This window comes from Gracilinanus agilis, chromosome 5 (genome assembly GCF_016433145.1).
Source record: "Gracilinanus agilis isolate LMUSP501 chromosome 5, AgileGrace, whole genome shotgun sequence".
Classification (NCBI taxonomy): Eukaryota; Metazoa; Chordata; class Mammalia; order Didelphimorphia; family Didelphidae; genus Gracilinanus; species Gracilinanus agilis.
The window spans coordinates 133,702,205-133,716,524 of NC_058134.1; positions in this window are offsets into that span (position 1 = coordinate 133,702,205).

Genomic DNA, 14,320 nt, shown 5'->3' on the forward strand with positions numbered 1-14,320 from the left:
GAGAGAGAGAGAGAGAGAGAGAGAGAGAGAGAGAGAGAGAGAGAGAGAGAGAGATTCCTTCCTGGGTTCTAGGCGACCGTGGGAAATACACACATACATACATTAAAAACCACACACACACGCACAAAAAAACCTGGACATGCGAAACTGGACAACTGGAATTAGTTGAGGTGTATGTGGTGGGGGGCAGGAGTGGGGTAGGAAATGTTAGGATCAGAAAAGCTAGGGGCTAATTTTAAGTACCTGTTTATTTTGGTGTCATCTTACCAGTCCCCGGGGAGAAAAAGAATAATAACTTGTCGAAAGTCAAAGAATCTTGTCTATCCCCTTCTTCCCATAACTCCTTCTCCAATGCATTCTAATGATCAGTAAAGACTTTTGGACGTTTTGCTAAAGGATCATTTGAAGGAGAGACAGACAGACATAAAAAGATTGATTTCCTTCCTTCTTTGCCCACTTCATTTCCTCTCAGTATACACACACACACACACACACACACGCACACGCACACGCACACACACACACACACACACACACACACACACACACACACACACGTGTGTGTGTATGAAACCGCGGGAGGGAGTGGGGACGAGTTGGGGAACGAAGACAACAATAATGATAGGGAAATTGTGAGCATTTTGTTTTTAAACCTCCCCACTTTAAAAACCAAGTAAAACCAAGGAGAAACCTTTTCAGACCACTAGATGGCGAGAATAACGAGAAATTAAATCCTTGCCTAAGGTTTGACAACTCTTAAGGAAATAGAAAGACAAAAGTTCACCTAAAAGTGAAGGAAAGAAAATGAAAATGATTTTATGTGTCGATTTTCTCTTTCTTCTTCCTGTCTTCTCCCTAGCTATATTCTCCTTTCATTCCTTTTCCTATCCCTTTTAATCCTTCCTCATTCTCTTCTCTCATTTTCACCTTCCTTCTTTCCTCCCTCCCTTCCTTTCTTCTTTTTCTATTACTTCCTGAGAATCCTATAATATGATACTACACTTAAAGCAGAAACAATAATATTTTTCTAATTTGAAAAGTATTTTATAAATTGAAAATAACCATTTCCAGATACATAAATAAAAGAAGTAAAATGCCTCAAAACATTATGCTACCATCAATAGTGATTTATGAAAGGTGACTAAGTTCTTTCTGCAAATTACCTTTCCTTGGTTTTGCTTCACTTGGTTTGGTAAAGTAAATGGACTGTAAGGTACAGTACAGGAATTTGTTCTCTTCCACCAGGGATCATAGGTATAACATCTTAGCCTTGGAAAAATGAAATGTTGGTACCACAAAAACAAAGGCAATAAGAAAACTATGGGACCATCACTTAAACAAAATAATCAAAGAAGGAGATAAAATTTCTTATGCAGAAGCCTGGAAAAGATTCAAATATAAAGACAGACATCTGGGCTAATGAGGTCGAAGCTAATGTCATTTGTTTGGTTGAGACCAGGAGGTGCAAAGATGCCTGCTGTTCATCTGTTTTAATTCAGATGCATGTTAGGAAATTCATGTTGGGACCATTGCTGAAAAGATAAGTTAAGCAGAAAGAAAGAAAAGGGCATACTAGCTGATTAATATTACAAAAGGAATTCTTAGTCTAGAGATATGACTCTGTCAGGAAACAAAGTATGCTCTGCATGACCACCCAGAAACTGGAGATCAATGAATATTCAGGTGATGCCACAAATTGACCTAAGACTCAGAGATGTGGGGAGACAGTGCAAGGTGACCTGAATAGTGCCTTTGATACTTCCCTTCATGGACTGAGAATTAATAGATAGAAAAGTAAAATACTGGCTCCTTAAACATGCCCAAAGTGTACATATAAAATATATTTTGATGGTATATAATATGATGAAAAGTGAAAATGTATTTTCTGATCATTAGGGAGAGAGTGTTCAAAAACAAAATTATAAAGGGCTTGTTTTAAAGACAAGTAAGGTCTAGGGTACACATCCTGGATATGATAAATAATAATAATGTGATCCTGAGCAAGTAACTTACTCTTCCCTAATCCTCAATTGACTCAGTGGAAATGAAAATTATTCCAGTCATTTACCTTGAAGAGCTGTCTGTTTAGCCTTTAAAAGACAATAAATTTTAAAATGATTTACAAATAAAAGTTGCTATTTTTACATCAACTACTTGGTTAAAGAAAAAACTTGAGGTTTGGGTTTTGACTTTTGATTTCATAGAAAAAAAAGGGGAATTTCCCACGTAGAAAATCCTTCCGTCAAAGACAGGTTGGCAGCATACTGATGACTTAAGTCTTAAATAGTTTCTTGGTGCCACTGAGAGCCTTAGTGAAACAGAGTGCTATTTGTTCATAGCACAAAAATTAGTAGAGTACAAGTATTTCTTTCAATGTATTTTATTAATGATGAGAAGAAAGTTTCCTTTATTGAAAATTCATGTTTCCATCATTCTTCCAATTGTAGATTGTTCCCAAAGAAATGAATGTATTTCACAGGGTATACAACTAGTAAAATAATGTTTCCCTTTAAGAATACCATCAATAAGGTACTTAAGGTTATGAAGACAGATTCACATATTTTCTCAAAAGTTTTAGCTTGATGTTAATTTGTAAGATTCCATTCAATAAATGATCCACTAAGAGGTTCTCATGCATGTGCAATTGTTCTGGTGATACAATGAAAAAAAATGTATACAGAACTTGTCCTCCAGGAGTTTATTTATCTACTTGGAAAATGACATAACTATGATGTAGAATTTAATAGAGCTAAAATAAAAGTCCAGACAAGTTGCTCTTGGAAAAATTGAGTACATAGAGGGCATTTCTAGTTGAAAGATTCAGGGAAAATTTCATGTTTTGGGGTGCATCTCTTTGTACCTATGCTGTTTTAGCTGAAAGTAAAGATTTGCTTTTTAAGAATATGTCAGTGAACTCACCTTTGGTTCTTTTTTCTTTGGGCAACTTTTTGTGAATTTAACCTTATCTTCTTAGTGACTTGACCAGGTCATGTACCACCACTTATAAATTCCCTCCCTGACTTTAAAAAAAGTAAATTTCAAGAATTACAAAATTTTGCAATTGAAAATCACCTCAAAGGATCACAAGTTCACCTTATTAGAATTCCCTAAATATTATATCTGGCAAGAAATCATTCAGTATTTGCGGGAAGACTTCCAGAGTGCAAAGTAGGCTGATAGGCGATAGGTGATGGTGATGGTAGTAGAGGGAGCACCACATTTCTTATTAGTCCTTGCCACATTTAGAGAGCTCTAATTGTTAAGTTCTTTTCATCAATAATGAATTAACATTTTGGAAATTCAACCCACTGATTCTTGTTTGTGCTTTCTGGTACTAAACATAATACATCCATTCCCTTAATAAAAAAGACAATCCATGACATGTTTGAAGATATCTGTATGTAAAGGCAGACTTGTCACTTGAGAATTGTACTGGAGAAGACTTTTGAGAGTCTTTCTGACAGCAAGGAGATCAAATCAGTCAATATTTAAAGAAATTAATTCAGACACTTTGCCAGAAGGTCATATACTGAAGCTGAAACTTAAGTGTTGGCCATATAAAAAGAAGATAGGACTCATTGGAAAAGAGTCTGATAATGGAAAAGATTGAAGGCAAAATGGGAACAGGATAACAGAGGATGACAGAGAGACAGATAGATAGACAGACAGACAGATAGATAGATAGATAGATAGACAGACAGACAGATAGACAGCTAGAATCATGGAAGCAACAAATCTGTGCTTGGACAGACTTAGGGGAAAGTGAAGGATAGAAGGAACTGATGTGCTGTGGGTTCATGGAATCACAAAGAGTTGGCCAAGACTGAGCAATAACAAGTACCAATTAAATTTTCTCTTCTACAGGCTTATCATCCTCAACTTCTTCAAATGACTCTCAAAAACCATAACCATGGGATCATTAAAAATTCTCTTTGAACTCCAATGGACACTTACCAGCTTATTAATGTCCTCCCTAAAAATGTGGCACAACATATGCATGCTACAATATAATGGTTTTACTAGGGCAAAACCACAATATTACTTTCATGTTCCTTGTTCCAGAGAATATGCATCTTTTGGTGTATTGTTAACTTCTTTTTGACTATCATTCATTTTTCTGCTGTTGAGTAACTCCCAACTTTTACAGATTACTTTTTATGATTCCTCCTAATTCTTTTATACTTGTAAAATTGATTTGTCTTCAAACCCAAGTTTAAGATTTTACTTTTATCCCTACTGAAATACCTTTTTAGATTTGACAGTGTTCTAGACTGACAAAAATCTTTTAGATCCTGATCTGTTAGATAATTTATGTATTCCACTCAGTGAATGTGATAAGATATCGTCTATTCTTTTATTCAAATCATTGTTTAAAATCTTAAATAGCCCTAATATAAGCACAGATTTCTAGAGCATTCCATAGTATACTTCCTTCTAAGTTGCTTTTAAACCACTAAAAACGAATATTTTCTTTAAATTATTCAACCAAACCTTTTCTATAAGAATAGGAGAAGCTTTATAAAATGCTTTGCTAAAATGTAGGTAATTAATTCTTTAGCATCCCATTATCTAATAAACATAATTTTTTTTCCTTAAAGTAAATGAGGTTAGTCTGACATGACCATTTCTTGACAAAGTCAGGCTGGTTCTTAGTGATCACTGAATTCCTTTGGAGGCACTTAAATAATACGTTTTGTATATTTTCCATAATCAAAGACAAACTCACTAGACTTAGTCTACACAATGATATGATTTGTTGGGAGGGGGGAAGCTTTGGGACAATATATATTCTTCCCTGAGATTGGCCTTGGAGGGAAGAAAAACAATTAATAGATAGAGTTGAAGAGGGAAATCTGTTCCAGGATGGCATCACGTAGCATTACAAGACTCTAATGTCCTAATTAGTCATACACTTGTTCTAATTACTTCTGTACACTTCACATAACTTGTCGTTAGTCTCATATTGATAGAATGTAAATATTTGTGGCTAGATAAATAGAGAAGTTGATTGATTGATTGACTTGGGGTTGTGTCCTATACAGTGAAAGGGAATCATACGTAGGTCTGTTGATATAGTGAAATAATGACTTTTCTATGTGTGAAACTCATGTTAGAAATTACGAAAGATAGATAGATAGATAGATAGATAGATAGATAGATAGATAGATAGATAGATAAAGATAGATCAAAGGATAGATAGATAGATGGATGGATGGATTAAAGCATAGATAGATAATTGATATATCGTGAATAGTGTACTACATTGCTACAGGAAATCCATACCCCCAATGAAATCAGGATCCATTGATATATTGAAGTAGTCTTTTCTACATATGAAACTCACAATAGATACAGTGACTTGTATGTCTATATATGTGTCTACATAGGAATACGCATATGAATATCTATATATGGGAATGTATAGACATATAAATCTATATACAATATAATATATTATGTTAATGTTATATAAATATATATGTTTTATATAAATTGATACTTGACATGCATATATCAATGTAGAAATATACATATGTATTGATATAGTTAAATATACATAATTATATCTTTACCTATCAATAATGAATTCCATAGGTAGAAGGGCATTATTTCAAGATCTCAAGTATCTATGATTTCAAACCATCATCCTTTGTCATCCTTGTCCATTTATTTTCATAAGTCCTCTATGGAGAAGCTATTAGATGCAATAAATGTGTTCTGATTATTTGAGTACTTCACACACAGATATGCTCTGCCTGATAATTACAGAACAAAATTGAGGCTTTTGCTAATGACAAATAAACCTCACATCCTTGTAACATATCTTTAGTGATGTGTTTTATGCCACTTTATGGTAGCACATAATTTACATATTATAACCTATATCTGTCATCTTTCTTTTAATTATCCTTTCGGTCAATGGACATTGGGATATGTAAAAATAATGTTATTACATATAGTATTTATGAGAGAATTCTGAAAAAAATGGGCTTTGAGGAAAGCAAAAAAGTAAAAGAATTTTGTATCATTGCAAGTACTTCATAAAATTTTCACAATTTAAGGCCCCAGCTCCTCCACCTAGGCAAAAAAGACAATTATTCCTATATAGGAAGATAAAGTTGTAAATTGTAAAATGTTTTCATAATCTTTAAAATAAGTCAATTATATTATGAAATACTTGAAACAACTAATTTGGAAAATTGGTATAAGGTTTGACCAATATTTGCAATTAAATATGTAGCAAGATTAAGTATTTACTGGCCTTATGGCTTAATATAAACCTCACATCTAATTTCTGTTTGATTAATAATTTTTTTGTTTTTTAATAAAATTCCTTAACAAAATTTTCCACACATAAAGAAAAGGAATAAAAACCTTGTAAATAAAACTGTATGTCTATTACAGTTTAAAATATATGTCTAAATTTAAAATGATGGTACAAATATTGCTTTTCTTGATTCTTTTTCTGAATTTCTTTCCATTCTGGTACACTATGTATATGTAAATGTTTCCTTAACATTCTATTTTTATACTTTTTTTCTACAGTACTATATTTCAAGTAATTCCCACCATTGTACCACTTCCACCATAATAAATGACTTCTCTTCTATCAAAGAAATATAGTCAAGCAAAATAAATTTATACATTTTTGAATCATAAAATGTCATACTGAACCACAGGTCCAAGAGCGACAGACATCCTTCATCATGGAGTCATAATCATTCAGTTTGCTTTTAAGAATTCTTAAGTTTTGAAAATTGTTTTCCTTCAAATTATTGTAGGCTTCTTCTGTTTTCTTCACTTCACATAAGTACTTAGTTTTCTCAGATTTTTCCAAAGAAATCTTTCTTGTCCTTTCTCATAATATAACAATATTCCAACATGTTAATATGCTATTTGTTTAGTTATATCTTAACTAGTAGGTGGTAATTTTAACACTTTAGATACCAAAAAAGTAAGTTTTTTTTCCCTAAAATCAGAAAAATTTAAGAATTATTTTCTTCATGTTCAAATTTGCAGTTCTAGTATTCTAGAGTACGAATTCATAATAGTTCAAGATGTGGATAATATTTAAAAATGAGGTTTAGTTTTTTTAGGGGAAAGCATTTGCTGCATAATAAAATCAGCAGATTATTTTAATGTACACTTAAACTTATTTTCTAATGGAATATGGTGGAAAGGATACATTTGAGGGTGCAGTAAAAGGGAATATTTTGTTGTTTTTAATCATAGGAATGACCATTAATTTTTAATAATGTTCAAAAGAATTTAAACAACATTCAAGAGATTCTTAAAATACATATATCATGGAAAAAGAAATACCTTTGACTCAATGATATCAAAAGGGCTTTTTATAACCATTATCAAAAGAACTGATTGCCTGTGAGTTCAACAGACTTTTTTCTTTAATGGTAATGTCAAAGTCCCCTTTCAAATTTCTCCTTAAAGGATCATCTGTTATCCATGTTTTTCCTGAGGATCAGCCACATTTAATTTTTTTATTCTTTTTTCTTAGAACATATTAAAATTATTAATATTTCTTTTGAAGTAGATAGGTATATAAATGTATTATCAATTAAACATTCAATGAATGGTATTGAATGGAGCCTCTGTGCATTTGAAATACTCTAAAGTAACTCATTTTGCATTTACATGTACAAGTTTTAGTCATTGGACTGGTAGTTCAATTTCACCATCAAGTTACCGTTGTCATACTAAAGAATCAATGCTTATCTGAAGTAAATGGTAGCAAATTTCCAGAAGTCTGAGTAAAATGTTAACAGGATTAGTTTATATGCAGAAATAGAGAACTTTCAAATTTGGAGATTTACATATTTCAGTATTTTAATATCTCTGTAATCTCATCAATGTGCGTATGCTATTAAACTAGATTTTAATTCAGTTACACTTTCTCATGTTCTGATGTAATTATCCATATTATCTCATAGGTCCTACATCCACAATAAATGCAAAGTTCAATGTGTCAGAGGCCTTGAGTTAGGACTTTTTTAATATTAACTGTAGATCTTGAGTTATCAATCTGTTATCCTTGATCTCACTATATAACCAAAGAGCTTCATGAAATACCCTTACGCCATTCTTTCTTCATATGTCACTTTTAAACCTAGTCTGGAATCAACCATTGAATGTTGGGTCATCTGCAATTTCTATTGTTTAGAGATTGTGTTTTAAAGTAGGAACTTTTACAGATTTAATGGGATGTTATTTATCTGAATAAGATTTATTTTTGTGGGTTTGTTATATTTTGTTTTGTTCATAGGGGAAGCTTGAAATTATTGAAATATGATTCTTTCTGTTCTCTTCATTTTACTTAATGGAAGAGAACAGAAAAAAGAACCAGTACATTGTCCACCTGTGATTCCTACTCATGATATGCACTCTCAGACTAATTCAATGAACTGGTCATTCAACTTCTTGACAACACAGTTTAGTTAATAGAGATTTTGATTTTTTTTCTTCAGTGTATTTTACCAATAAATTGCATATGTGTGGTCATGTTTTGGGAACTGATACAATGACTATAATACATTTGCTAATAAAAGCATCTGGAGGATTTCAACATCTATAGAAAATCCTTTCTTCATAAAGAGCCATCATATGAGACATCCTTCATAAGATCATAAATTAAAAGAGACTTGAAAAAATAAAAAGGGACTTTGAAGTCTGACCTCTTATTTTGAAAGTTGAAGAAAAAAAAGTTAAGTGATTTGCCCATGGTTACTTTGGCAAGTGAAGGGTGAAATGCCTAAGGAAACAAAGATTTGAGCTCCAGAGCATTTCAATGTATTTAACAATGCATGCAATTGTTTAATGAATCAGAACCAGGCTCCTTCCTGAGTTTAGGGCTGGACCCCAAATACAGTAAGCAACAGTCTTTTACATTTTAAAAGCCATAAGCCAAATAAGACCAATTAATTAATAGAAAATTGTTAACCAGAATACATGATGTAATATGACTTTTTTTATTAATATGATTTATTTATCTGTGTCTCAGTCCCTCCCTATTTCCCCACATCATAGAAGGTATCATCCAGGGGAAATATATGCATATATAAATTATGTCTTTTATATTTCCATTTTTCATTTCATTTTCACTGGAGATAACATTTACAATTTATTTTCCTGTTAAATATGTAGCTGTGTGTGATGTTCTCTTAGTTCTACTCATTTCACTGGTCATTATCCCATGTATTTCTTTCCAAGTTTTTTTTTTTTTTTTAATTAGCCCGCTTATCATTTCTTATGGCACAATAGTATTCCATTACAATTACATACCACAAGTTGTTTAGTCATTCCTCAGGTGATGAACATATCCTCAGTTTCCTGTTCTTTGCCACCAGAAAGAGAGCTGTTATAAATTTTGGAACATATAGATTCTATTCCTTTTCCCCTAATGTCCTTGGGGAACAAACGCACAAATAGTATTGCTGGATCTAAGGGTATACACAGTTTTATAATTCTCTAGGTTTAATTCCAAGTTGCTTTCCAGAATGATTGGATTAGTTCATAGCTTCACCAGCAGTGTATTAGTGCCCACATTTTTCCACATTCTTTCCAATATTTGTTATTTCATTTTACCTTTTTTTTTCATTTTCATCAATCTGTTTGGTGTGAGATGCTATCTCAGAATTGTTTTGGTGTCTATTTCTCTAATCAATAGTGACTTAGGATATTTTTCCTATACCTATATATTGCTCTGATTTCTTCATCCAAAACTGTCTGTTCATATCATCTTTTGCCCATTTATCAGTTGGGGGATGCCTCTTATTCTTATAAATTTGAGAAGCTTTTCTCTCTATTTTATATTTGAGACTTCTAGCTAAGAGGCTATCTATATTTTTTTCTCTATTTTCTGTTTCTCTTCTAATCTTTGCTATATTTTTATTAGTACAAAAACCTTTCAATTTGATGTCCTCAAAACTATCCATTTTCCATTTACAATGCTCTCCATCTCTTGTTGACTGGTAAATTCTACTCCTATCTCTAAATCGATAGGTAATATGTACCCTGTTTTTTTGATTTTACTTATGATATCTCCTTTTATGTCTAGATCATGTATCCATTTTGATCTTTTCTTACTGAATGGTGTGAGATATTGGTCTATGCCAAGTTTCTGCTTTCTTTCCAGTTTCATGATTGTTTTTTACCAAATAGTGATTTCTTAACTCCAAAACTTGGACCTATGATTTTTCTCAAGTGCATTCATTATATTATATTATAGTCTTTTACTACTCTCACTGTATGTCCTGTTCCACTGATCTACTTTTCTATTTCTTGGCCAATATTAGATAATTTCAATAATTACTGCTTTATAATACAATTTAAAATCTAGTATTGCTAATTCATCTTTTATATTTTTCATTAATTCTTTTTTCCATTTTAAATTTTTTATTCTTCAAAAGGAATTTTGCTGTTATTTTTTCTAGTTAGTAATCTAATTCCTGATTGAAGGAAAAATGAAGGATTTTCCAAGACAGGAGGAAAAGAGTGAATAGGTCTAATTACCTGAAATCAGAAAAAAGAGGTTCCCTCTCCAGGTATCTTTGGAATCAAAGGAATATGGAAATAATAACAGATCACTGATGATCTGTTTTCAGATCTGTTTTAATATGTATGGATTACTTAAGATGTATAACTGTAAGAAAATTAATTGCATCCAGTCTGAGAATATGATTGGGATTCTAGGCATCATAGCACATATCTTTGGTTAAGGAGCTCCAAATAGCAAAAGAGATGGTCCTGTTTGCTAGTCACATAGGGTTAGGTTCAAACAATGCAATAAGATTTTCTCCCAGTTCCAACAATTGAATGAAGTTTTCTCACAAGGTGGAAAGGTAGTAAGATGAGATTTTAACCAAATTCTGCAAAGTTTATTTTATTATCTTCCAATTTGATGTTTTACTTAATGTTAATAAGCAGAGTCATTGATAAACATTCTCTGTGTTTTCATTGATCACAGCACTTTGTTATATTAATATATTCACAAAAAAACATTGTTGCAGCAGATCCTTTAAGGCTAAAATATTTGGTAGGTATTTCAAACTGAATGTCTTATAAGCACCTCAAATTCCAAACATCCAAAACAAACTCATAACATTTGCCCATAAACATATCCACTCCCAAAGTTCCTAATTACTGTTATGGGTACCACCATACATTCAGCAACTCAAATTGCCTCACAAAGAAAAGACTTCCTTTTCAAGCTCCCTATTCTTGTATTTATTGTCAACTATGCTTGTAATGCTCTCCCTTGTCACCTCCACCTCTAAGATTCTCTGACTTCCACATCATGTGTATATTTTTAACACATTTTTCTTTCCCACTACACTGTTCTTTCAGTTGCCTTATTTTTTGCATCCACATTCCTTACCATTGTTCTTAACACATTCTTGTTGATTGTCTTCCTGCCACATTGATTTTTAATTGTCGTTTAGGTTATATGACCTGGTTGAGATTCATACAAAGTTTCTGTACGCTGATTTTCAATTGCACTTCTTCTTGGTGTGTTTTTTTTTTTTTTTGTTATTTGTAATTCTCAATCCCCATCCTCCATAGAGTTTTACAAATGAGCTTTTATTTTAAAATAGTGCTGTTTTTCTTCCCTTTCCACTGAGAAAGTGTTCACTATTTAGGTCAGTTTCTTGACACTTTAAACCTCTGTTTTGATGACTGATGTGAGGTACATTGGTTCAATTTTTGCAGGAATATGTTACTCATCTTTTTTTAAATTTTATAGCCTTGTTGACTTATATTGTGCTAAGTATGACAGACTTGACTACATATAGGCAGCTAAATATGATGCTACTTATTCTAGTGCAACAGTCATAGTCATTTCTATCTTTCAAGATAAAGCCAATTTTTTTGTGTGTGATGTTACTCAGTCGTTGCCTTTTCTCACACATTTGTTTCTTCCAGTAGTAAAATTTATGTGACTGCCATTTCTGAGCAATGAGCCTTTGGTGTTTTTTGTTTTTCAATCCTGAGCCACATTTTCCCACATGTGTTTCTCTATCCTTTTCTGGATCCACCTTCACACTGAAGTCCCTGATTATAAATGGACACATTAACTTGGGTTTGTAGGTTCTGTCATTGTTTTTTATTATCTTGATATATATATATATATATACATATATATGTATATATATAATGTAGATAGATAGATATAGATAAATAGATAGACAAACAGACAGATAGATAGATAGATAGATAGATAGATAGATAGATAGATAGATAGTGCATATTATGGACATGTTACTTTTTCATTTGCAGGTTTCAATTTTGACACTGTAATTACAAAAGTATTTTGCATATCTCTGATCTTCTGATCTTACTTCTCTCTCCTGCTTTCAAGTTTTGTAAAATGCTTCACCTACAACAACCCTATGGGAGTATGAACATATTAACTGAATTTTACAGAAGAAAAAAACTTAGGAGAAAAGAAATTGAATCATTTTCCCATAATCACATTGCTAACATGTGTATTTCGGAACCCAAACCTCCTTACTCCATGCACAGCATCTTTATTTTTTGTTTCTGGAATCATTCTTTTGTGCATCCTTCACAGAAATCCATGTGTATTTGATAGAGAAGCTAGGGAAAAATGATCATCTATGCTTTCATCTTGAACTTATTATCATTTTTATAACATAGGGATTAATTGTGGTGAAATAGGGGCAGTGTCATAAAATGAGAATTGTCTCTTTAAATGCAGAAAGCAGCAAGAGTTCTAGGGAAATAAAAGTCTTTTTGTAAAAATGGAGAAGTGTATGATCTTGTATGTGGCATGAACATTGACAGCGAAGATGAATTACTTCTAAAAAGTTTATGGAAGCTGATAACTTTAGAAAAAACCTATAAGATTTTCATCATTTAAGTACCCATTTTCTATGTGTCGAGTGGCAATTAATTTACTTGTTTACTTTAAAAAAATGCAACAAACTATTTGAATTGCTCTAATGTGCTAGTTGGATGCCCACGGTGAGCTTGGATTTTTAAATGAAAAAGCGATGCCTCTTTCAGGCATTACTAATAATGATATTTGATAACAAAATAAAGTATAAGTAATCAAGCAATCAAAAGGTATTTACGAAATATTTGATTTGTGCTGGCAGCCATATTTGACATGGGGTGATACAAAGGCAAAATAATTTTAATGAGTTCATGTATATGGTCAATATCAAATACCTGTAATCCTCTTCTTCTGAAAATTAATATAATATAAATGTAGTTTGTTTACAACTTAGCTTTCATTGGGTTTTAATTTAAATAAAAAAAACCTTCAATAAAGGTTATTAAACAGGTATTTACACTGCAGCTGTTCTAGTCCCCTCTGGTAAATACGTGTTGAGAAAGCTTATTAAATTTTTTTTATATTTATTTATGGCTAAGTTTTTATTCTTCTTTCCCTTCTGTTAAACTCTTTGTAAGAGTACTCACTACCTCTAAAAAGATCTCAGTGTAAAGAAGTTTGTTTGAAGTAACCAGAATATACTTAGTGGTTTCAAATGCTTGTTCAGTAATTGCACTTGCGGTACTTGGTCTGGTACTTTCTGATATCATCTCTTGGAATAAAACCTTAATACCTCACGTTTGTATAGCTCTTTACAGTTTAAAAAGCACTCTCACATACGTTATCTCATTTCAATTTCATGTTTTAAACATGAATTGTACTCTGAATTAACTTAACGGGGAGATGCTGAGCTTTTCTATTCTTGCAAATGGTTTCATAACTAAAAAAGGGCAAAGTAGTAGAAGGATGCAAATGGCCAAAGGGAAAATAAGAAAGCAGGAAAACTAAACAATTAGTGTAAGGTATTATCATCATAGAGAATATGCTAGAGAAACTGTGCTTGAGAAAATCAAAAGCTGTAGGATTGAATTCCATATGGAGAATTAACAAGGTGTTTGACCTTGTCAAACAGTTTGTTAGCTCATCTTCTCTCTCTGGTTTTAAAGTTCCTTTCCCCGTTCTGATTTATCTTATATATGATTGCCAATATGATTTTCCTTAAGTGCAGGTCTCGTTATGTCATTTCCCTACTCAATAAAATGCAGTGGCTCTGTATTGCCCTCAAGATCAAATATAAACTCCCTTATTTGACTTTTAAAGCCCTTCAGAACCTGTGCCAAACTCATATTTCTAGCCTTATTTTACATTACATGTCTTCTCGTTTTATAATTTCACCAAACTGATCTTCCTATTGTTTCTAATCCAGAATGATTCATCTACTTTTTCTGAACTTGGGTACTAATTGCATGCTCTTCTATTTGTTGGAATTTACTACCTCCTTGCTTTTGC